At 38.6% G+C, this 24,990-nt stretch overlaps 1 protein-coding gene across 18 annotated transcripts in view; it reads right to left on the bottom strand.

The window, feature by feature from the left end:
- Window positions 1–24,990, bottom strand: part of LOC147369033 (uncharacterized) — a 1,040,253-nt gene that overhangs the window by 188,905 nt on the left and 826,358 nt on the right. For 2 of the 18 annotated variants that reach the window (XR_015167195.1, XM_086410775.1), the window contains one exon: window positions 13,278–13,331. The exons of the other annotated variants lie outside the window; for them this stretch is intronic. The gene's annotated coding sequence lies outside the window, so the exon portion shown is untranslated. Of the gene's footprint in view, window positions 1–13,277; window positions 13,332–24,990 lie in introns of those variants that run through there. 18 annotated transcript variants of the gene reach the window in all.

Genomic DNA, 24,990 nt, shown 5'->3' with positions numbered 1-24,990 from the left:
GTACAATGCCACACTGGGAAGTTCTTGGCAAAGTCAGAATTCGGCCATCATGCTGCTAAGTCTAATGACCAACTTTCAGTTCTTATCCACTTAGACTAGTAATTGGCTTTTGGCCTCTTCCCATGCCCTAAATTCTTCAGTCTATTCACATATAACAACCAGAGCAATCCCTTACAAAATATAAGAAAACTCATCTCTCTCCTCTGCTCAAGACTCTCAATGTTTGCCTGCTCCATCTTTATAGCAGTTTTCCCCATTCTCACCAGTGTTCAACAAAGTAACTCCTTCACTCCAACCCTTTGATTTCATCCCCTGCTACTGTTCCTCTTGTTCATTTTGCTTCAGTCACATTAGTCTTAACATTGTTCCTTGATCCACTGTATCATGATGCCAGTCATACTCCAGTCTATTGGTATATCCTAAATACAAAGCTAGTGGCGGTGATGGAACTCCAGTTGAGCTGTTTCAAATCCTTAAAAGATGATACTGTGAAAGTGCTGCACTCAATATGCCAGCAAATTTGGAAAACTCAGCAGTAGCCACAGGACTGGAAAAGGTCAGTTTTCCTTCCAATCCCAAAGAAAGGCAATGCCAAAGAATGCTCAAACTACCACACAATTGCACTCATCTCACACACTAGTAAAATAATGCTCAAAATTCTCCAAGCCAGGCTTCAACAGTATGTGAACCATGAACTTCCAGATGTTCAAGCTGGTTTTAGAAAAGGCAGAGGAACAAGAGATCAAATTTCCAACATCTGTTGAATCATCGAAAAAGCAAGAGAGTTCTAGAAAAACATCTATTTCTTCTCTATTGAAAATGCCAAAGCTTTTGACTCGGTGGATCATAACAAACTGTGGAAAATTCTTCAAGAGATGGGAATACCAGACCACTTGACCTGCCTCCTGAGAAATCTGTATGCAGGTCAAGAAGCAACAGTCAGAACTGGACATGGAACAACAGACTGGTTCCAAATAGGAAAAGTAGTACGTCCAGGCTGTATATTGTCACCCTGCTTATTCAACGTATATGCAGAGTACATCATGAGAAATGCTGAGCTGGATGAGGCACAAAATGGAATCAAATTGCTGGGAGAAATATCAATAACCTCAGATATTCAGATGACACCACCCTTATGGCAGAAAGTGAAGAGGAACTCAAAAGCCTCTTGATGAAAGTGAAAGAGGAGAGTGAAAAAGTTGGCTTAAAGCTCAACATTCAGAAAACTAAGATCATGGCATCTGGTCCCATCACTTCATGGGAAATAGATGGGGAAACAGTGGAAACGGTGTCAGACTTTATTTTTCTGGGCTCCAAAATCACTGCAGATGGTGATTGCAGCCATGAAATTAAAATACAGTTACTCCTTGGAAGAAAACCTATGACCAACCTAGACAGCATATTAAAAAGCAGAGACATTACTTTGTAAACAAAGGTCTGTCTAGTCAAGACTATGGTTTTTCCAGTAGTCACGTATGGATGTGAGAGTTGGACTGTAAAGAAAGCTGAGGGCCGAAGAATTGATGCTTTTTGGTGTTGGAGAAGACTCTTGAGAGTCCCTTGGACTGCAAGGAGGTCAAACCAGTCCATCCTAAGGAGATCAGTCCTGAGTGTTCATTGGAAGGACTGATGCTGAAGCTGAAAAATACTTTGGCCACCTGATGTGAAGAACTGACTCATTTGAAAAGACCCTGATGCTGGGAAAGATTGAATGCAGGAGGAGAAGGGGATGACAGAGAATGAGATGGTGGAATGCCATCACTGACTCAATGGACATGAGTTTGAGTAAACTCTGGGAGCTGGTGATGGACAGGGAAGCCTGGCATGCTGCAGCCCATGGGGTTGCAAAGAGTCGGACATGACTGAGTGACTGAACTGAACTGAAATATGACTAGCCCCCTCATTTTCTCCCATATTCTAACAGTGCCTTTGTAGAGTGATTTCATCTAGCTACATTTATTATACCATCCCTTCCTACCCTCCTTGCTTTTCTATTTCTTTATTTTCCCATAGCATTTTTTTTACCATCTGACTCATAAAGTGTTGATTTGTTGTTTGTCTCTTCCCATTAAAAAGTAAGTTCCATAAAGCAAAAGGACTTGTTTGTTCACTATAATAATCATAGGATGCAAATAATTCAATAAATTCTACAAATTTAACAAATAATCATAGAATGACTGAATTAATGAATGAATCAACTTCTGAGAACTCAATGCATCTTCTTGAGAATGATAATAGAGCTACAGTGGGTATAAAATATATTGTAGTCTATTATTTTATAATATACTGTGAATCCACAGCAATCTCATACACTTATGAGGTGAATATATCTAAAACACTCACCTATTGTTTGACATCCTTTCTAAGTAAATGCCTTTCCAAAACTGTGGCAATTGGAAGAATTACCAAACATCCTTTGGTTTGGGAACAGTTCTAAGTTCCAGGGCTGTTCTGAATGCTGTCATTATATATGGAAATGACAGTAAAGTTTTATCTAGATTTCTATTTTAAGAAAAGGTTAGGAGGTTCAGTTACTACAAAAATGACTCTGGTACATATTAGTTTGCAAGGAAGCTAGACTAGGATAAGATGTTATCAAAATACAATAGAGTTTAAAAATTCTTTTTGAATTAAATAAGCAAAGACGTTATGCCAGGATAAATGCCACTAAATCAAGAATGCTAAGTAGTATTTAATCAGCCAGATTCTGTGGCTAATGGACTGACCTGGTCAAGGCCTCTAAGGATCCAGACTTACTTGCCAATCTGCATTACCTTATCTAAATATAGGGTGTGGACGTCGTTAATAATGAAAAGACATCTTGACTACATTGACCTCGTGCAGCAAGGTAGTTTGGTTATAGTTGTCTCCAAGGATACAAAGAAAAGAAAAAAGAAGAAACAAAGTTGGGATTCCTGGTTAAATGATGATCATGCTGGCAGAAAAATGAACATCTGGCTACATCTGCCAATTTTTCATAAGAAAAGCATCTACACTTGGGGTATGTACCTGCATTATGAATACATGATTTCTTTTTTATGCAAATGTAGAGGGGGGAATATAAAATTTTGCATTAGAATAAAGCTGTAAGAATAATTTATTTGAAGAAAAATACATAAAAGTCGTTATGGTTGGGACAATCTGTTTTCAAATATAAAGAGGGACCAATTTTTTTTAAAATTTCAATAGACAAGTATTTCCAATTGACAAATGTAAAAGTTTTTACATTTTATATTAAAAACTACATGGAGAAATATACAGTTTAAAACACCCCAAGTTTATAGTTAAGTACTAACAGTATATTCATAATCATATATTTAATTTTGCCTTAACTTTAAGAAAACATTTTAAATTTTTAAAATTAAAGGCTTCAACATTAATCAGAGCAGCAGTCTCCAAAAGTGCTCAATGTCCTAACTATAAAAGTAGAGATAAGTGGAATTTTAAAATGATTGCTTATAGAAAGGATTGTTCACTGAAGCTTATAGGTAATTTTATAGAATTGAGTTATTAATAATATTTATAATATTAAAATATTCATAGCTAACATTTATTAAGTGCTGCGTGCCAGCTAGTATTTTAAGCTTTTTCCATGTATTTCTCTCTTATTTTCACTCCTCGGGTGTGAATTACTATTTTGATAACCATTTACAGATGAGAAAACTGAGACTGAAAATTCAAACACTCTGGGTAAGGAGACAGAACTGATAGGTGATGGGGCCAGAATCCTGGCCCGTGTACTCTAACCTCAAAGCCCATGTTTTCGATTCTACAGTGTTAACACAAAGTACTAGCTTGGGGAATAAAAGGTTGAAGTAAAGAGCTCCAGCTCTAAGTCTGTCTTGTTGGTGCCAGTAAAGGCAGTTGTAAATCGCAAACTCCAGGCAATCTTCAGGTCATTTTCTCTCCCCAGTGGCAAATAAACAGCTTGACTAGTAGTTTTGACAGGGCACATCAGTTGATTTGGCATCGGCAGGCAAAGTCATTGTCTAGCCACCATATACTATAGGGAGGTTCTTGGCCAGAGCCTCCGTCAGCATTGTTTCACGACGCTGTGAATCATGGACTCCCAGCGGAGGTTCAAGCCACAGCAGAGTACATCAGCCCCAGTCTTCACAGCTCAGCGGGTTTCAGGGAAATTTAGAGGACGTACCATGCCCTCTACATCATCTTATTGCCACCTCAACAGATTTACTCTGAGGCAATGACTTTAGGAGTTTGGCTACACAAAGAACATTTTCAAACCCTAGGAGAGTTAAATAGGTTAGTGGTAATAAAGCTTTGCAAAATGAAGTTCACATGCATTTTTGTTACAAATTAGGTGTGATAGCAAATGTTATAGAATGGTTGGGTGTCAAAGACTAGATGTCCAAAAACTATTATACCTGTCTGCCACACACACACATATACACCATCAAACTTTTTTAGCCTCTACATTCCACATTTAGAAGGTTCATCTTTTATTTTGAATTTAACTATCAGCTCTAGGTGAATAACTCTCAAACAACATCTAAGTTTACAAAATTAGTTGGCCTGAGCAACTTGGCATCTTTCAAAGGTCCCTTGGGATACAGTTAAAGGGAGAAACTTGATGTAGAATTTTTATGATGTTCAGAACTTCAGTAAATAGCATCTTGTGCCAGTCCATCTGGATCTCAAAGTTGAGAGACCAGGTTTACTGTCCAAGTTGACCTAATCCAGAAGTTAAATTGATTGAATATACAAATTTGAGTCAGAGATCACCAGATGGCAAGGAAACTAGGTCATGGGGATCCTAAGAAGGACAAGTGAGGGAAGTAACAGTCTAAAGAAAGGGATATAAAGACAGGCGGGATCATAATAATGCTAATGAACAATCCTATGGGTTTTATGCCTCAAAGGAGCATTAGTTACATATCGTGTAACAAGTTACCCCTCTTGCCTGGAGAATCCCATGGACACAGGAGCATGGTAGGCTACAGTCCGTGGGGTTGCAGAGTCAGACACAACTGAGCGACTTCACTTTCACTTTTCACTTTCATGCATTGGAGAAGGAAATGGCAACCCACTGCAGTGTTCTTGCCTGGAGAATCCCAGGGACGGTGGAGCCTGGTGGGCTGCTGTCTATGGGGTCACACAGAGTTGGACATGACTGAGGTGATTTAGCAGCAGCAAGTTACCCCAGAATTTAGCACCTTACACTAAGTATTGATTATCTCATAGTTTCTGTGGGTCAGGAGTCAGGGCACAATGCAGCTGGTGCCTCTGGTTCAAGGTCCTCAGACAGGCTGTCAGCGGGGCTACTGCCCTCATCTCAAGACTTGCCTGGGGCTGAAGGATCTGATTCCAAACTCACTCTCTTGAGCCTCTACATCAGCCTCACAACATGCAGCTGGCCTCCTGCAGGGTGATTGTCTAAGGGAACGGGAGAGAGAACAGAACACACTGGAGCCCTATGTTCTCTCTGTAACCTAATCTCACAAGAGAAGTCCCATTACTTTGTCACATTCTGTTCAACAGAATCAAGTCATGAGGTTCAGCTGACACTGAGAACGGAGATATGAGTGAAGTGCAATTGGCAGCTACTTTAGAAGATATCTAGCAAAAAGGATAACAGAAAACCTAGAATAAGTATTATCTAGCCAGAAGAAGCCTAGCTTCATTTAGATTTTATCTAAATACATGTCTTTACATTCCAATGTGCATTAAAGGCATCTGGAGAGCATATTAAATCCTTAGCCTTTAGGTCTCATCACTATAAAGCTCAATTCAAGAGGCCAAAGCTGGGGTGAGGTGGACCCATAGTTTTTTCACTCCCTCTAGAGATTACAACCGGAGAAGGCAATGACAACCCACTGCAGTACTCTTGCCTGGAAAATCCCACGGATGGAGGAGCCTGGTAGGCTGCAGTCCATGAGGTGGCTAGGAGTTGGACACGACTGAACGACTTCACTTTCACTTTTCACTTTCATGCATTGGAGAAGGAAATGGCAACCCACTCCAGTGTTCTTGCCTGGAGAATCCCAGGGCCGGGGGAGCCTGGTGGGCTGCCGGCTATGGGGTCGCACAGAGTCGGACACAACTGAAGCGACTTAGCAGCAGCAGCAGCAGAGATTACAACATAAATGATGTGCAGACCGTGATTTGAGGGAACAATGATCCGGGTAAACATTTTTTTTTCTTCATGACCTAAGCATTGAATTAATTATAGTCCCCACTCCCAAAACATACAGACACACTGAAATGCTTTTAAAAATAAGAATACTAGACTTTAAAATAAGTATAAACAAATGTAACAAAATTCCATTTTTTACTTACAAAGCAATATCAAAGCTCTTTTTGAAATGTCACCTGAAAATGTTTACCCCCTCTTTCGGGTGGAGTTCTGGATTTGTTGCTTCCTATAATTAGTTTGCCTATTGAGTCATTTCTAGGGACTTCGAATGTCATTTAGTGGAAAGAGTGGCCTGATGTTTCTAGGGACTGAATTTTCATGCTATCAAGTACTATATGTGTGGACTGTTTCAAATTGTCCAAATTCTGTTTTTTCATTTTAAAGGTGTGGGTAACAGCATGTATATCAGTTGAGAATTCAAAGGGCTAGCAAATAGAAGTGAACCCATTAGTGCAAAGGAGGTACCCAATTTGCACCATTCAAAAATAAATCTTGAACTCAATAAATGTTAACTGTTGTCATGATAACTGCAGTAGATGCTTTGTGATTATAGATGGTTATAGTGAATTTTCCCATTTGGATAAGGCAAATCATCACTGTTATGTGTTATTTTGTTTGCATATTGTTTTATATACTCTACTATTCAGCTTTAAAATTTTTGAAAGCCTTCTTTCATGTGAATTTACCTGATTATCAAAGTCATGAACTAATTGGTATCTCTTGAATCTCTTCCTTTTATATAAAACTAATAACTCAGCAGGTTTTCACTGACCTTTGAGGATGTGTCTATTTTTTTAACATTTGTTAGTATGGGATTTGGAGTTTGGCATGTGTGTCTTATGTTGTTACTTCCTGTGTTTTAAATTATTTTGCCTCTATTTGGCTATATGTCATAATAATTGTCATGGATACATGGGCAATTGTATGTTTAAATGGCTTCAGAGATCATCTCCATCCCATTAAACAAAACATTCACTATTCTTGAGCTTTACTTAACTAAAATGTCACTGTAAAATGTGTGTGTGTGTGTGTGTGTGTGTGTGTGTAGAGAGAGACATATATATATTTCAGTAGCATGTTGATAATGTTTTTAATTCTTTGTTTCTGCTATAAAATGTTGCATTCAGAAAGATAATTTCAGTATATATTTTACAAATTGTAAAATTTTCTCTTGAAACGTTGCCGTTATTGCTCCATTATTGTTCCACATTTATTGCTAAAGAGTAAAACTCTGAATTCATTCTGACTTCTCTTATTTGGTAAGGAAACCATATTTTTAGCACAGATGCTTGTAAAAATTTGTTTTCAATCTCTGTAATTGTTTTGCCAGAATGTGTCTAGACTCATTGACCTCTCTTCAGATATACTTACATTGTTATAAGCCATTTTAATATGCTATTACTGATTCTTTTTCTTTGTTGTAAAGCAGGGTTCATAAATTCCAATAACTTCAGTGTCTAGGCAAGTAATGTAAACATTAAAATGTATCCTGAGAGAAAATACAGGCCCTACCTAAAGGGAGCAGTTGCTACTCAAACTTAAGAAATGGTTGCCATTTGGAAATGGGGTCTAAGTGTACCCAAACAGTCTAATTTTTCAAGAGAAGGTATGAAATCACACTGTCTACATGTTGGATTAAATCTGTTTCTCTTTGAGTGACATTGCACAAGCCAAGTAAAATATACCTGCTGGTCTTATTTGCTTATAAACTATCATTTGACAACATTTAGGTAATTATCATCAATTAATCTTGCCCCTTGGATGCTCCAACTCTGTCTCATCCTGTTGTGACCCTCCCTTCCTGCCAATGTTGAATTTCTTCTTATGGTTGAAGACCAGCCCAAGGTCATCCTGTTCCAACAGTACTATCTGCCCCCATCTTTGTGAAGCCAAGTCTGGCATCTTGGGACTTCTCATTTTATCTATCAGCCATCCCACGTCCAAGGTCAGGGGCAGCGGCCGAGAGTACCAGACTGCAAGAGCGCAGGACCGGCCGAGAGGAGCTACCCGCGTCCAAGGTAAGGGGGGTCGGCCGAGAGGAGATACCCAGCGTCGGAGGTCAGGGGTGGCGACAAGAGAAGTTACCCTGCGTCCGAGGTCAGGGGCGGTGACGAGAGGAGTTATGCCATGTCTGAGGTCAGGGGCGCGGCCTGGAGGAGATACCCCACGCCCCCACGCCCCCACACCCGAGGCCAAGGGCGGCGGCCGGGAGGACCAACCCCACGTCCAAGGAGCCCTGGCTACACAGGAGCAGGAGGGCCTAGAGGAGCTATCCCACGTTGAAGGTCAGGAAGGGCAGTGGTGAGAAGATACCCCTCATCCAAGGTAAGGAGCAATGGCTGTGCTTTGCTGGAGCAGCCGTGAAGAGATACCCCAGGCCGAAGGTAAGAGAAACCCAAGTAAGATGGTAGGTGTTGCAAGAGGGCATCAGAGGGCAAACACACTGAAACCATACTCACAGAAAACTACTCAATCTAATCACACTAGGACCATAGCCTTGTATAACTCAATGAAACGAAGCCATGCCCATGGGGCAACCCAAGATGGGCAGGTATTGGTGGAGAGATCTGACAGAATGTGGTCCACTGGAGAAGGGAATGGCAAACCACTTCAGTATTCTTGCCTTGAGAACCCCATGAACAGTATGAAAAGGCAAAATTATAGGATACTGAAAGAGAAACTCCCCAGGTCAGTAGGTGCCCAATATGCTACTGGAGATCAGTGGAGAAATAACTCCAGAAAGAATGAAGGAATGGAGCCAAAGCAAAAAGAATACCCAGCTGTGGATGTGACTGGTGATAGAAGCAAGGTCCGATGCTGTAAAAAGCAATATTGCATAGGAACCTGGAATGTCAGGTCCATGAGTCAAGACAAATTGGAAGTGGTCAAACAGGAGATGGCAAGAGTGAATGTCGACATTCTATGAATCAGCAAACTGAAATGGACTGGAATGGGTGAATTTAACTCAGATGACCATTATATCTACTACTGCGGGCAGGAATCCCTCAGAAGAAATGGAGTGGCCATCATTGTCAACAAAAGAGTCCGAAATGCAGTACTTGGATGCAATCTCAAAAATGACAGAATGATCTCTGTTTGTTTCCAAGGCAAACCATTCAATATCACAGTAATCCAAGTCTATGCCCCAATTAGTAACGCTGAAGAAGCTGAAGTTGAATGGTTCTTTTAAGACCTCCAGGAACTTTTAGAACTATCACCCCAAAATGATGTCCTTTTCCTTATAGGGGACTGGAATGCAAAAGTAGGAAGTCAAGAAACACCTGGAGTAACAGGCAAATTTGGCCTTGGAACACGGAATGAAGCAGAGCAAAGACTAATAGAGTTTTGCCAAGAAAATACACTGGTCATAACAAACACCCTCTTCCAACAACACAAGAGAACACTCTATACATGGACATCACCAGATGGTCAACACCGAAATCAGATTGATTATATTCTTTGCAGCCAAAGATGGAGAAGCTCTACACAGTCAGCAAAAACAAGACCAGGAGCTGACTGTGGCTCAGACCATGAAATCCTTATTGCCAAATTCAGACTGAAATTGAAGAAAGTAGGGAAAACCACTAGGCCATTCAGGTATGACCTAAATCAAATCCCTTATGATTATACAGTGGAAGTGAGAAATAGATTTAAGGGCCCAGATCTGATAGATAGAGTGCCTGATGAACTGTGGAATGAGGTTCGTGACATTGTACAGGAGACAGGGATCAAGACCATCCCCATGGAAAAGAAATGCAAAAAAGCAAAATGACTGTCTGGGGAGGCCTTAAAAATCTTGTGAAAAGAAGAGAAGTGAAAAGCAAAGGAGAAAAGGAAAGATATAAGCATCTGAATGCAGAGTTCCAAAGAATAGCAAGAAGAGATAAGAAAGCCTTCTTCAGTGATCAATGCAAAGAAACAGAGGAAAACAACAGAATGGGAAAGACTAGGGATCTCTTCAAGAAAATCAGAGATACCAAAGGAATATTTCATGCAAAGATGAGCGTGATAAAGGACAGAAATGGTATGGACCTAACAGAAGCAGAAGATATTAAGAAGAGATGGCAAGAATACACAGAAGAACTGGAAAAAAAAAAAGATCTTCACGACCCAGATAATCATGATGGTGTGATCACTGACCTAGAGCCAGACATCCTGGAATGTGAAGTCAAGTAGGCCTTAGAAAGAATCACTACGAACAAAGCTAGTGGAGGTGACGGAATTCCAGTTGAACTAGTCCAAATCCTGAAAGATGATGCTGTGAAAGTGCTGCACTCAATATGCCAGCACATTTGGAAAACTCAGCAGCGGCCACAGGACTGGAAAAGGTCAGTTTTCATTCCAATCCCAAAGAAAGGCAATGCCAAAGAATGCTCAAACTATCGCACAATTGCACTCATCTCACACACTAGTACAGTAATGCTCAAAATTCTCCAACCCAGGCTTCAGCAATATGTGAACCATGAACTTCCTGATGTTCAAGCTGGTTTTAGAAAAGGCAGAGGAACCAGAGATTAAATTGCCAACATCTGCTGGATCATGGAAAAAGCAAGAGAGTTCCAGAAAAACATCTATTTCTGCTTTATTGACTATGCCAAAGCCTTTGACTGTGTGGATTACAATGAACTGTCGAAAGTTCTGAAAGAGATGGGCATACCTGACCACCTGATCTACCTCTTGAGAAATCTGTATGCAGGTCAGGAAGCAACAGTTAGAACTCGACATGGAACAATAGACTGGTTCCAAATAGGAAAAGGAGTTCATCAAGGCTGTATATTATCACCCTGTTTATTTAACTTATATGCAGAGTACATCATGAGAAATGCTGGACTGGAAGAAACACAAGCTGGAATCAAGATTGCCGGGAGAAATATCAATAAACTCAGATATGCAGATGACACCACCCTTATGGCAGAAAGTGAAGAGGAACTCAAAAGCCTCTTCAAGAAAGTGAAAGTGGAGAGTGAAAAAGTTGGCTTAAAGCTCAACATTCAGAAAACGAAGATCACGGCATCCTGTCCCATCACTTCATGGGAAATAGATGGGGAAACAGTGGAAACAGTGTCAGACTTTATTTTTCTGGGCTCCAAAATCACTACAGATGGTGACTGCAGCCATGAAATTAAAAGATGCTTACTCCTTGGAAGGAAAGTTATGACCAACCTAGAGAGCATATTCAAAAGCAGAGACATTACTTTGCCAACAAAGGTTCGTCTAGTCAAGGCTATGGTTTTTCCTGTGGTCATGTATGGATGTGAGAGTTGGAATGTGAAGAAGGCTGAGTGCCGAAGAATTGATGCTTTTGAAGTGTGGTGTTGGAGAAGACTCTTGAGAGTCCCTTGGACTGCAAGGAGATCCAACCAGTCTATTCTGAAGGAGATCAGCCCTGGGATTTCTTTGGAAGGAATGATACTAAAGCTGAAACTCCAGTACTTTGGCCACCTCATGGGAAGAGTTGACTCATTGGAAAAGAGTCTGATGCTGGGAGGGATTGGGGGCAGGAGGAGAAGGGGACGACACAGGATAAGATGGCTGGATGGTATCACTGACTCAATGGACGTGAGTCTGAGTGAACTCCGGGAGTTTGTGATGGACAGGGTGGCCTGGAGTGCTGTGATTCTTGGGATCGCAAAGAGTCAGACATGACTGAGAGACTGAACTGAACTGAAAGTCACTGCAGATGGTGATTGCAGCCATGAAATTAAAAGACGCTTACTCCTTGGAAGAAAAGCTATGACCAACCTAGATAGCATATTCAAAAGCAGAGACATCACTTTGCCAACAAATGTTCATCTAGTCAAGGCTATGGTTTTGCCAGTATTCATGTGTGGATGTGATAGTTGGACTATAAAGAAAGCTGAGCGCCGAAGAATTGATGCCTTTGAACTGTTGGACTGCAAGGAGATCCAACCAGTCCATTCTGAAGGAGATCAGCCCTGGGATTTCTTTGGAAGGAATGATACTAAAGCTGAAACTCCAGTGCTTTGGCCACCTCATGTGAAGAGTTGACTCATCGGAAAAGACTGATGCTGGGAGGGATTGGGGGCAGGAGGAGAAGGGGACGACAGAGGATGAGATGGCTGGATGGCATCACTGACTCGATGGATGTGAGTCTGAGTGAACTCCGGGAGTTGGTGTTGGACAGGGAGGCCTGGCGTGCTGCGATTCATGGGGTCGCAAAGAGTCGGACATGACTGAGCGACTGATCTGATCTGAATCTTTCCTTAATTCAACCATTTAGCAAGTATTAACTGAGTGACTATATTATACAGTCATGATCTAGGAGCAAGGTATATAGTTGTTTCTTTTGTAGTAAATACTACTGATTTAAACTTTTTTCCCTTGTAATTTTTCTGAACTTCTTAAGAAAAGTTTTAGGTTGGATGCCATTTTCTGCACTTTGCATTTTCATTTCCTTTCTTAGTTTTATGTCTTTTATTTCTATTTTAAAGTTTATCATCCACATCAAGAATTCATTTTCTGCAATGTCAGATCCCTTCTTTGTCTTCTACGATAAGTTGAATTATACTCCAATTTTAGTCTCCTTGAAATTCTTCTTTATTTTGCACATTCCTTTTCAAATTTCTTTTTTTTCTTTTTTTCTTTTTTTGCTTCTGCTTAGCATAGACCATATAATCATGGATTATACCAAAAATCACGTTTGAAATACTCTTCCTAAGAATATTTAAGATTATATTTTCTATCTTTTGTACTATAGTATCTGTTTGTAGGTTCCATGTTGGTTAGTTTTTTTTAAAAAAACAAACAACTTATTCTTTCTTTTATTTGAAGGAGAAAAACTCTCTTGATGCAGTGATTGCTCACAGAGAGGTGGACCTTAGAACTATGCTCAGATCTTAGATCTATACTCTTATTCTGATGAAAAGCTTCACTTAGATTTAAGAAGTAGAATAGCTTTTTATGAATGGTACCCAGCAAAATGCTCATGTCCCGTATAAATGTGATTCTGTGGTTGTAATCACTGAGAACAGGATGACAAAAGAAGAGCCATCTGGAGCTCACATTGCTACTGAGTTTCCTCCAGGTTCCAATCCTCCTATATCACTGAATGTATAGACTCTATAGTTACATAATTTTTATGATAAAATGTGCTTCCACTAACCTCCTTACCCTTCTTCTTTCCAGCAAACTCCATTTCCTGTCTTGATTAGTTGTTCTGAATAGAATAAGAAAGATGAAGTACAAAGATGAGTAATGTCTTCTCAGCACTACTCTTATGCCGGCATGTATAAACCCTCAGTATATGATCAGAATCCATCAGATCAAATTTTAGTTTTTCAATTTTTTTAATCAGGTCTAAATATTTGTGAGAATTAACATTTAATAACTTTTATTCTTGCTTAAATTTTTCCTGGTATCAGAGAGAAATTTTACTCATTTTGCAAAACACGAAATACATATTCAGTCTTGCTATTACCAAATCCATCCATTGAGCCCTTTATATGCATGCTACATTATGGAACTTTTGTGCTTAATTTTTCTATATATTCATATAGTTTATTATTAGTCATTTTAGAGATTATTAATCATTTTAGAGTTTATTTTATCATTAATCTTCATTATGCATCACTTATCACCACTGATGTTTGAAACAGGAATAGAGAAAATAGGATAGAATAGTCCAGAAGGATGATATATTTCCTTCCTTAGTTTTCTTACTATATTGTCTAAAGTTTTATACCACCTTTCAAGAAGGTATAAAAGAAGACTGAAGACACTCATTATATTTTGTTTTTTACTTATATTGGGTACAAATGAGAATTCAGAATTTTTATATTTCTACCCAAACCACCAAAGGAAGAAAACTGACAGAAGGAGATGTCTCACAAGTCTGAGAGCAGAACTCTAGACTTTAATAATGAGAGCGACATTGTTCCTAGAAGTGAAATCTGAGATGAATTTTCTTAAAACTAAAGAAGTTCTGAGTGAAAAATGTCTTTGTGAGAACATAAAGAAAAAACATATTACCAACCAGTTAGTCATAAAACAAGTAGGACCTTAACCTAACCATCCACGTACTATTTCACAGCAAGAACCTAGATGATCCCATTTTGCTAAAATATATGTGACAATATTCTTTCACCTTTTATCTGGTTGTATACCATAGTTCTTTGATACCAAAAATGTTGCCATGTTTACATTAACAAATCTAGATATTTTTATTATCTCCTTATTCTTACTGCTGTAAATTTTCATAAAATGACAAAAATTTATAACAACCTAAAAAGATTTATTGGACCCAGATGGTAAGTGCATTAAACCATATTCCTGGTTTCCTAAAGGCTTAGTAACTATTATATGCTGCCAAGTGTTTATAGTTAAAGTATATTTGATGGCTCTCTTTGATTATGGTTGTCATAATTCTCTTCATCATCAACCTAATCATTTAAGCCATGAATGGGCCCCTGATAATTTATCTTAATTAAACTATACCTTCACTATAATGGCAAGAGGTACTCTGCTCATCTTTACTTAAGGCAACGTTCCCTCTTTACCTTCATGCATGCATCGGTGGGAAAATAGGAAACAGGAAAGTCTACAGGGAAAACTGCTGAGTGTCATTTTAAATTAGAAGTCTGTACATTTGTTCGTTTTAAAATATAGGAAAAAACCAGAGAAAATGAAAGAAATCTAGATACAAAAATGACAAAGGAAAATAAAACAAAACCAGAAATAAAAAGAATAATTAATGGAGAAAATGAGAAAGCCAGTTCAGAGAAAAAGATATACAGAGTTGGAAGGACCTTTCAAAAGAGTGAGAGATTATCTAGTTCAAACATTGTAACACTAAGGCACTTATCAGCCACATATTTACTCAGCATCGCATCTAATTGTGCCAAGAACTGTACTAAGAACATAAAGATAGAATACTATATTCTAAGGATTTATAGTGCAATGGGCACAATTAACAAATAAACAACCTTCACCTGTCCCCAATTTCACAGAACGTCTTCTGTTTCCTGTGTAATTCCATCTTAACTGACACATTCAGGTGGACTAAAAGTTCTACTGCCAACACGAAGGGAGTTGCCAGATGAGATGAGCAGACAATAAATAAAAGTACAATAGAAGTCAAAAGTGGAAAAGTAGAATTCTACCATTTACCAAGAAAATAGCATATTACATCATCTTTCACCCCCTAAGAAACCCCACTAAACACTTTACAGTTCCATTTAGAAATAAATGTGAAATATAAAAGAAGACAGAGAAAGAAGGAATTAATCATTGTTGGTGGAAATCTTGGGGGGATTAATCAAAGTAGGTTTCACACAACAGGTGACAAAATAATTGTCTTGTTAAAGTAAGAACCTTGGGTGTATGAGAAGGAAAGGACATTTTAAAGACAGAAAAGAAATGCACAGGGCATGGAACAACAGACTGGTTCCAAATGGGAAAAGGAGTACGTCCAGGCTGTATATTGTCACCCTGCTTATTCAACGTATATGCAGAGTACATCATGAGAAACCCTGGGCTGGAAGAAGCACAAGCTGGAATCAAGATTGCTGGGAGAAATATCAATAACCTCAGATATGCAGATGACACCACCCTTATGGCAGAAAGTGAAGAGGAACTAAAAAGCCTCTTGATGAAAGTGAAAGAGGAGAGTCCAAAAGTTGGCTTAAAGCTCAACATTCAGAAAACTAAGATCATGGCATCTGGTCCCATCACTTCATGGGAAATAGATGGGGAAACAGAGGAAACAGTGTCAGACTTTATTTTGGGGGGGCTCCAAAATCACTGCACAATAAACTGTGGAAAATTCTGAAAGAGATGGGAATACCAGACCACCTGACCTGCCTCTTGAGAAATTGGTATGCAGGTCAGGAAGCAACAGTTAGAACTGGACATGGAACAACAGACTGGTTCCAAATAGGAAAAGGAGTTTGTCAAGGCCGTATATTGTCACCCTGCTTATTTAACTTATATGCAGAGTACATCATGAGAAATGCTGGGCTAGAAGAAGCACAAGCTGGAATCAAGATTGCCAGGAGAAATATCAATAACCTCAGATATGCAGATCACACCACCCTTATGGCAGAAAGTGAAGAGGAACTCAAAAGCCTCTTGATGAAGGTGAAAGAGGAGACTGAAAAAGTTGGCTTAAAAGTGAATATTCAGAAAACGAAGATCATGGCATCTGGTCCCATCACTTCATGGGAAATAGATTGGGAAACAGTGGATACAGTGTCAGACTTTATTTTTTGGGCTCCAAAATCACTGCAGATGGTGACTGCAGCCATGAAATTAAAAGACGCTTACTCCTTGGAAGAAAAGTTATGACCAACCTAGATAGCATATTCAAAAGCAGAGACATTACTTTGCCAACAAAGGTTCGTCTAGTCGAGGCTATGGTTTTTCCAGTGGTCACGTATGGATGTGAGAGTTGGACTGTGAAGAAAGCTGAGCACTGAAGAATTGATGCGTTTGAACTGTGGTGTTGGAGAAGACTCTTGAGAGTCCCTTGGACTGCAAGGAGATCCAACCAGTCCATTCTGAAGGAGATCTACGCTGGGATTTCTTTGGAAGGAATGATGCTAAAGTTGAAACTCCAGTACTTTGCCCACCTCATGCAAAGAGCTGACTCATTGGAAAAGAGTCTGATGCTGGGAGAGACTGGGAGCAGGAGAATGGGACGACAGAGGACAAGATGGCTGGATGGCATCACTGACTCGATGGACGTGAGCCTGAGTGAACTCCAGGAGTTGGTGATGGACAGGGAGACCTGGCATGCTGTGATTCTTGGGGTCGCAAATTCAGACATGACTGAGCAACTGAACTGAACTGAAAATCACTGCAGATGGTGATTGCAGCCATGAAATTAAAAGACGCTTAATCCTTGGAAGGAAAGTTATGACCAACCTAGAGAGCATATTGAGAAGCAGAGACATTACTTTGCCAACAAAGGTCTGTCTATCAAGGCTGTGGTTTTTCCAGTAGTCATGTATGGATGTGAGACTTGGACTGTGAAGAAAGCTGAAGGCCAAAGAACTGATGCTTTTGAACTGTGGTGTTGGAGAAGACTCTTGAGAGTCCCTTGGACTGCAAGGAGATCCAACCAGTCCATTCTGAAGGAGATCAGTCCTGGGTGTCTTTTGGAAGGAATGGTGCTAAAGCTGAAACTCCAGTACTTTGGCCACCTCATGCGAAGTGTTGACTCATTGGAAAAGTCTCTGATGCTGGGAAGGATTGGGGGCAGGAGGAGAAGAGGACTACAGAGGATGAGATGGCTGGATGGCATCACCGACTAGATGGGCATGAGTGTAAGTGAACTCCAGGAGTTGGTGATGGACATGGAGGACTGGCATGCTGTGATTCATGGGGTCACAAAGAGTCGGACATGACTGAGCGACTGAACTGAACTGGGAGGAAAGAAAGCTGTTGTATTTAGGAAACAGAAAGTCACCAAGAATCTAAGTATACACACAAGATATAAAATTTTGATGGCAGAAAACACTGCCAAGAAACCAGCCATACTAGCCAGTGTCCAGACTGGGATCTATACATCACTCAGAAGGCAATAAGAAGCTATTTAAGCAAGAAGTGCCAATCCGCAAATATGTGTGTAAAGAATAAATATTGTCAAAATGACCATACTACCCAAGGCAATCTACAGATTCAATGCAATCCCTATCAAATTACCAATGGCATATTTCACAGTACTAGAACAAAAAAATCTATATATCTATGGAGACACAAAAGAGCCTGATAGTCAAAGAAATCTTGAGAAAGAAAAACAGAGCTGAAGGAATCGGGCTCCCTGACTTTAGACTATACTACAAAGCTAGTCATCAAAACAGTATTGTTGGCACAAAAATAGAAATATAGATCAATGGGACAGGATAGAAAACCCAGAAATAAATCATGTGTCTATGGTCAATTAATCTATGAAAAAGGAGGTAAGACTACACAATATTGAAAGAAAGTGTCTTCAAGAAATGGTGCTGGGAAAAACAGAACAGCTACATGTAAGAAAATAAAACTAGATCATTCTTTAACACCGTACAGAAAAATAAGCTTAAAATGTGACCTAAATGTAAGACCAGACACTATAAAACTCCTAGAGGAAAACATAGGCAGAATATTCTCTGACATAAATCACAGTAACATCTTTTTTGATCTGTCTCCCTGAATAATGGAAAAAAAAATGGGACCTACTTAAACTCAAAAGCTTTTGCACAGCAAAGGAAACAATAAATGAAACAAAAAACAACCTACATATTGGGAGAAATTATTTGCAAGTGATGTGATCGACAAGGGATTAGTCTCCAAAATTTACAGAAAGTTCATCATGCTTAACAGAATCAAGACAAACAACTCAATCAACAAATAACAGAAGACTTAAATGGACATTTCTCCAAAGAAGACATATAGATGGCCAAGAGGCACATGAAAAGATGTTCAACATCATAAATTATTAGAGAAATATAAATCAAAACTACAATGAGATATCACCTCACAGCAGCCAGAAAGACTATCATCAAAAAATCCACAAACAATAAATGCTGTAGTTGGTGTGGAGAGAAGACAGCCCTTCTACACCATTGGTGGGAATGTAAATTGGTATAGCCACTATGGAGAACAGTGGATGTTCCTCAAAAAACTAAAAATAGAGCTACCATGAGAGTGAAAGGGAAAGAAAGTGTTAGTTGCTCAATCATGTCCAACTCTTTATAACCCCATGGACAATAGCTTACCAGGCTCTTCTGTCCATAGAATGCTCTAGGCAAGAATACTGGAGTAGGTAGCCATTCCTTTCTCCAACGGATCTTTCCAATCCAAGGATTGAACTTGTGTCTCCTACATTATAGATGGATTCTTTACCATCTGAGCCACCAGGAAAGGACACTGCAGTCCCACTCCTGGGCATATATCTGGAGAAAAACATGATCCAAAGTGATACATGCACCCCAGTGTTCATTGCTTAACTATTTACAATAGCCAAGGTACAGAAACAACTTCAGTGTCCATTGGCAGAGAATGGGTAAAGAAGAAGTGGTACATATATACAATGGAACATTACTCAGCCATTAAAAAGAATGAAATAATGCCATTTGTAGCAACATGGATGGATCTAGAGATTGTCATAATGAGTCAAGTAAGCCAGACAGAGTAGGAGAAATATATGATATCTCTTATATGTGTAATCTAAAAAGAAATGATACAAATGAATTTACAAAACAGAAAGAGACTCAGAGACTTAGAGAACAAACATGGTTGCCAGAGGGATGGGACAGTTAGCAAGTTTGCAATGGACAGGTATACACTGCTTTATTTAAAATAGATAACCAACAAGGACCCACTGTACAGCATATGGAACTCTGCTCAATGTTATGTGGCAGCCTGGAAGGGAGGGGAGTTTGGAGGAGAATGGGTATATGTAGATGTATGGCTAAGTTCCTTTGCTGTCCACCTGAAACTATCACAACATTGTTAATCATCTATGCCCCAATACAAAATAAATGGCTTAAAATTAAAAAAAAATTAATGCAAAAGTGTAATTTATATTTTCTCTCCATTTTTATAAATGATAAAATTGAGTGATGTATAAAAATGATAAATGATAAAATTTAAAGTATAATTTTAAAATTGATTTTATTATATCCTGGATTCTGTTTTTGCTAATAACAAAAGAAGTGAGAGTACAAGGTAAATAAACTTAACCTGGCCAATGAAAAACAACTTGGTTAATTCTGGTTTAAGATAGAGTTTTTTAGCTTTACTTTTTCTATCAGTTCAAAGCTCAGGTTCAAAACCAAATCTGCTTCCCCTTCTGAAAGCATTTTCCTCCCTTTCCTCTTGCTTAAAATGTCCCAGGCACAGAGAGAAGAAGAAAGAGCTCATCTCCTCTTAAAGAAGTAGGAAGAAGGCTCTCTGGTTCATATGCAATGTGTATTTGTGGGAATTGATGAAGGCATTGTTTCTTAAATGTCTTGATCTGAGGATCCCCTTCACATTAAAAACTATTGAGAAATCCATACAAACTAGTGAATATAACAAAAAGGAAACAGACTCACGAATACAGAGAACAAAGTAGTGGCTACCAGTGGGGAGTGGGACAGGATGGCAGAGGGGCAATACTGGGGTAGCAGACTAAAAGGTACAAACTATTATGTATAAGACAAGCTACAAGGATATGTAACTATAAATGGAATATAACCTTTAAAATTGTGAATCACTATACTGCATACCTATAACTGATATAATATTGTACACTATACTTCAATTAAAAAAAGGAAACCTAAAAAAATGTGTTTATGTGGGTTGCATTGCTTTTATGATTATGTGGGTCATTGATAATCACCATATTAGAAATCAAAACAGAAAAATGTTAAATGCACATTAATTTTAAATTAACACTAAAAATTCATTATATTAACATAAAAATATTCTTATGAAAAGTAAAATTTTCCAAAAAGTAGTTGTAAGAATGGCATTCCTTTACATTTTACAAATCTCTTTAATGTCTGGCTAACTAACTTAATAGAAGATACTTGGATTTTCATAAGTATTTCACTCAATCTGCTGAGATATGTTCTTTTAGTTGAAATATTTGAAGAAAATCCTGCATCATATACATATTTTATTAGAAAAAGAAGGAGTATTGTAATGGCCTTTTCATATGATTTTGGGTATTCTTTGATATACTGTAACAAAACCCAATTCAATGGGTGAGAACATATTAAAAGCAAATAATAGCTAAGTAGTCGGAAACCATATCAATAATTTTTTGGGTTTTTTTTGTTCTCAAGTTTACCTTGTAATTTGAATAGCTCTTCTAGTCATGCATGATTTCCCAACATCTCTTGGAAAATATTGGTTGAATAATTTATGCACATCTTCCGTTTGGTTGACACATTTCATCACACAGAGTCAAAACTAAAATCCATTAGTAATACTACTGATGTCATGAGCAATGTCTCTCTAGCTTAAGGTAACAAATAAAAGTTTTCCAAATGTATTAGTTTGCTATTGTTGCCATAATTACCACTAGTTTATGACCTAACAGTTGTGATGTTCGGGAGTCCCAGTTCTGCAGACCATACTTTGATAACTGCTAAGCTCCAAAGCCTACATCTTTTGAGAAACTATATGTTTGGCTGTGGTAAAAATTAACCCTGAAATCTAAGTGATTTAATATACAAATGACTACTTCTCACTCATAAAATGCCCACTCCTGGGTTAGGAGATTCACCCGGAGAATTCTTCTCCATGTAGGATGAAGTGTTCTTGGCCTGTCATTCAGTTATCTATTGTACTATTGTCCTGTCTCTCATGGCTCTGTGGACTAACTGGGCTCTGTTGGAGGGTTATAACTTGAGGTTCCTTACATAGGAACATCTGAAATCAACTGAGGTTACAGATATGTCTAAGAGAGCAGCTGGGTTAGGCATCCGATCTGGCTCTCTCATATCACTAGATGCACCTGGCAGGTCAGCTGAGGCTGTTGACCTGAACACCTGCATGAAGCTTTCTCTTGTAGTCTGAGCTTCTCAAAACAATGAGTTTAGAGATTCTCAAAGGGTGTGTCCCAAGAGCATGTATTTCAAGAGACAGGAAGAAAAGTGTGCCTGCCCCAGAAGGCCTGGGTATGAAAACTGGCACGTTATTTCCATTACGTTATGTTGGTCAGAGCATTCACGGAACCTGATCTAATATAAGGGGAGGGTGATAATAATCCCCACTGCATGATGGGAGGAATATAAGAAAATTTTGGTTGTTTGTATTCTATTATTGCTTGGCTGAATCTCAAGAAGCAATCATGTCCACCACACTGTCCTATGGACACCCTCTGGGAGATAGTCTCTCTAATCTGGTCCCTGGTACTCAAATGGTAAATGTGTCTATCAGAGCGTCAAAAGTGTATCAGCTTTTGAAGTTCATGGTCCCTTACAGATTCCACTATTATGAAGCTATGAAACCCCTTCATCTCAAACACCAGGCTTCTTCTTAACTACCTGTCCTTTCAGTAGCTTGCTGCTTGCTTCCAGGGCATTAGGATATTGTAAATCTCCTATAAGCCATCAGCAACTAAGTATGCCAGAAGAGATACTCAGGCCATGTCAACCACCACTTTCTGCCAAAGTTGCTCTACAACATTTAATAATTTGGGGATAAGGTACCTCTTTAATGAGCTATAATTTGGGGGTATATACATTGGGAGTCCATGACAATTTCCAGTCTTCTGAAATCTTTTCCTTGATATTTCTTACCCCTATCCTTGTAATTTGACTTAAGACCTTGGAAAAAATGCAAGAGCTCTAATGTCCACTTGCATTTCTCTCAGTTTCTTTTTCTTTGGCTTCACCTCTCAGATCCAGAAGGTCTTTCTACTTCCCTTTCTTGTCTTTTAGGACTATCCCTTAAATCCATTCCTCTGTTCTATAGCTATTGTAAAAATGCTCATTTCCTTAGAACTAGTTCTTGCTTTTTTCCTCAATGAAATCTGAGTTGCAAGAATATTTTCACTATGATAAAATTCATCATTGCCCTGTTTGTTGTCGTAGGCAAGCTACAGGGCTGTGCTTAGTTGCTCAGTTGTGTCCAGGTCTTTGCTACCCCATGGACTGTAGCCTGCCAGGTTCCTCTGTGCATAGGGATTCTCCAGGCAAGAATACTAGAGTGGGTTGCCATGCCCTTCTCCAGGGGATCTTCTCAGTCCAGAGATGGAATCCAGGTCTCCTGCATTGCAGGCAGATTCTTAACTGTCTGAGCTACCAAGGAAGTCAAGCTAAAGTATGCAAGCCCAATTCAGTCCTTGGGCCAAATTGAGTCTGTTTTTGAATGGTCCATGTACTAAGAATAGACTTTACATTTCACAGATGTTTCTAGAGCTATTATATATAGAATGAATAAACAACAAGATCCTACCATGTAGCACAGGAAACTATATTCAATATCCTATGATAAACCATAATGGAAAATAATATGAAAAATAGTATGTATATATAACTCAATCACTTTGCTATGCAACAGAAATTAACCCGATAGTGTAAATCAACTATACTTCAATACAGTTTAATAAATAAATAAAAGAAGTTGCTAAAGAACAAACAAATTACCAAAGAACCCAAAGTCAAAGAAGAATATGAGACAAAAATGATATTTGGCTTAATGAGTCTTCTACAGATAAAGTTTGCCAACCCTTGTTCTATTTGGTATCTTCTCTCCATGAATGACTTAGTTTGAATGCTTGGAAAGGCACAGTAAAGCTTGGTAACTGTTTAACACTTTTTAAAAATCCCCATTTCAAAGATGAAAAGATCTGTTTCAAATATCTGACATATACTGAGTCTTCAATAAATGTTAATTTCCTTTCTAGACCTCTTATTCTCAATAAGGATGATGAGAAAGAATAAAAGTATGTAATTTAACCCAAAAAGATCAAAACATTGATATTTTAGGTGCTTAAAAGTCATTTGCTTAAGTGAAACTGAAATGCTTAAAAGGAATCTCAGGGGGAAGAGAACGTGGTAATTTCTTTTTTTTTTTTTTTTTTTACGTACAAGCTGAGCTTCTAATAGTACTAGGGAGTCACTTGTAAATATGGAAGTAATTTGAAAAAACAGTTGGGTTTTGAGTAGATAAACATGCTTCATGTTTGGGAAAATATGTGACAATTGGAACTACCAGAGTATAAGAGTCAATTTATTAAAAAGGAAATCAGAAATGAGGAAATCCAAATACTGGAGACCAGAAGCAAGTTAAGAGTTTTAAGAGATAGAAAGGAGAAATCAGAGAAAAATCAGTCAGAAAGGCAGCAATACAATCAAGAACAAGTTTTGTTGGGTACCAAAGTAATCATTAATAAGGAAAGTAATATCCTAAGAAGATAAGCAATTTCCCCAAGACTTTCCAGCTAGATAATCACAGGGTCATTCTTCCAAATATCAAATCTAGCACTACTAAATCCTGACACATCCCTCCCTCACAATTTCCATTAGTTTCCTGTTTGCTATTGTTAACAAAATTAAGTGTGTGTATTTCTCTTACAATTCTAGAGACAAGGGGTCTGAAATGGGTCACACTCAGCTAAAATCAACATTTCAGTAGGGTTGGCTCATTTCTGGACGTTTTAGAGTAGGACCTATTCCTTTGCCTTTTCCAGCTTTTAGAAACTGCCTACATTCATTGGCTTGTGGCCTCTTTTCATTTACAAAGCCAGGAGAGGCCCCTCAAGTCTGTCTTACATGACATCACTCGGATATGGAAACTTCTGCTTTTTTCTTCCAAAACTTAAGGACACTTGTGAGCACACTGGGCCAACCTAGATTATCCAAAATAATCTGCAGAATTTAAGGTCAGCTGACTAGCAACCTACATTCCATCTGCAACCTTAATTCCCCTTTGCCATATAACCTAACACATTCACAGGTCTCAAAACAGGTATATAAATTTGAGGGCCATTATTTTCCCCACTGTACCACTCCACTTCAAATGCTTCCCATCTTTTAGTCATTCCATCTCAAAATTTGGGAGCCACTTTTGTTTCAATTCTACTATCATCAGTTGTTAATGGCAAGGCTCCTTTTATTCATTTATTCATCATTTAACAAGTACATACAGAGTGACTTTAGGGTCAAAGTATTATTTGTGACTTTAAAAAAGGAATAAGGTAAAATGCTTGTCTTCATGGACCTAAAATATGCTGAGTCAATCTGATATGCTTTTTTCCTTCCTTTGCCTTCATGTCTGGACTAAAATCCAGACATGGATTTCTGTTCTTTCTGTTTTCTCCTTTATCTCCTTTTCTTTTAATTTTGCACACATCCAGTTGTTATATTTATCTGAATGTTCAACTCAGTATCACTTTTTTT

This window comes from Bos grunniens, chromosome 7 (genome assembly GCF_055505025.1).
Source record: "Bos grunniens cultivar Pamir isolate PY7600 chromosome 7, Bosgru_T2T1.0, whole genome shotgun sequence".
Classification (NCBI taxonomy): Eukaryota; Metazoa; Chordata; class Mammalia; order Artiodactyla; family Bovidae; genus Bos; species Bos grunniens.
This window is presented reverse-complemented; position numbering and strand designations above follow the sequence as displayed.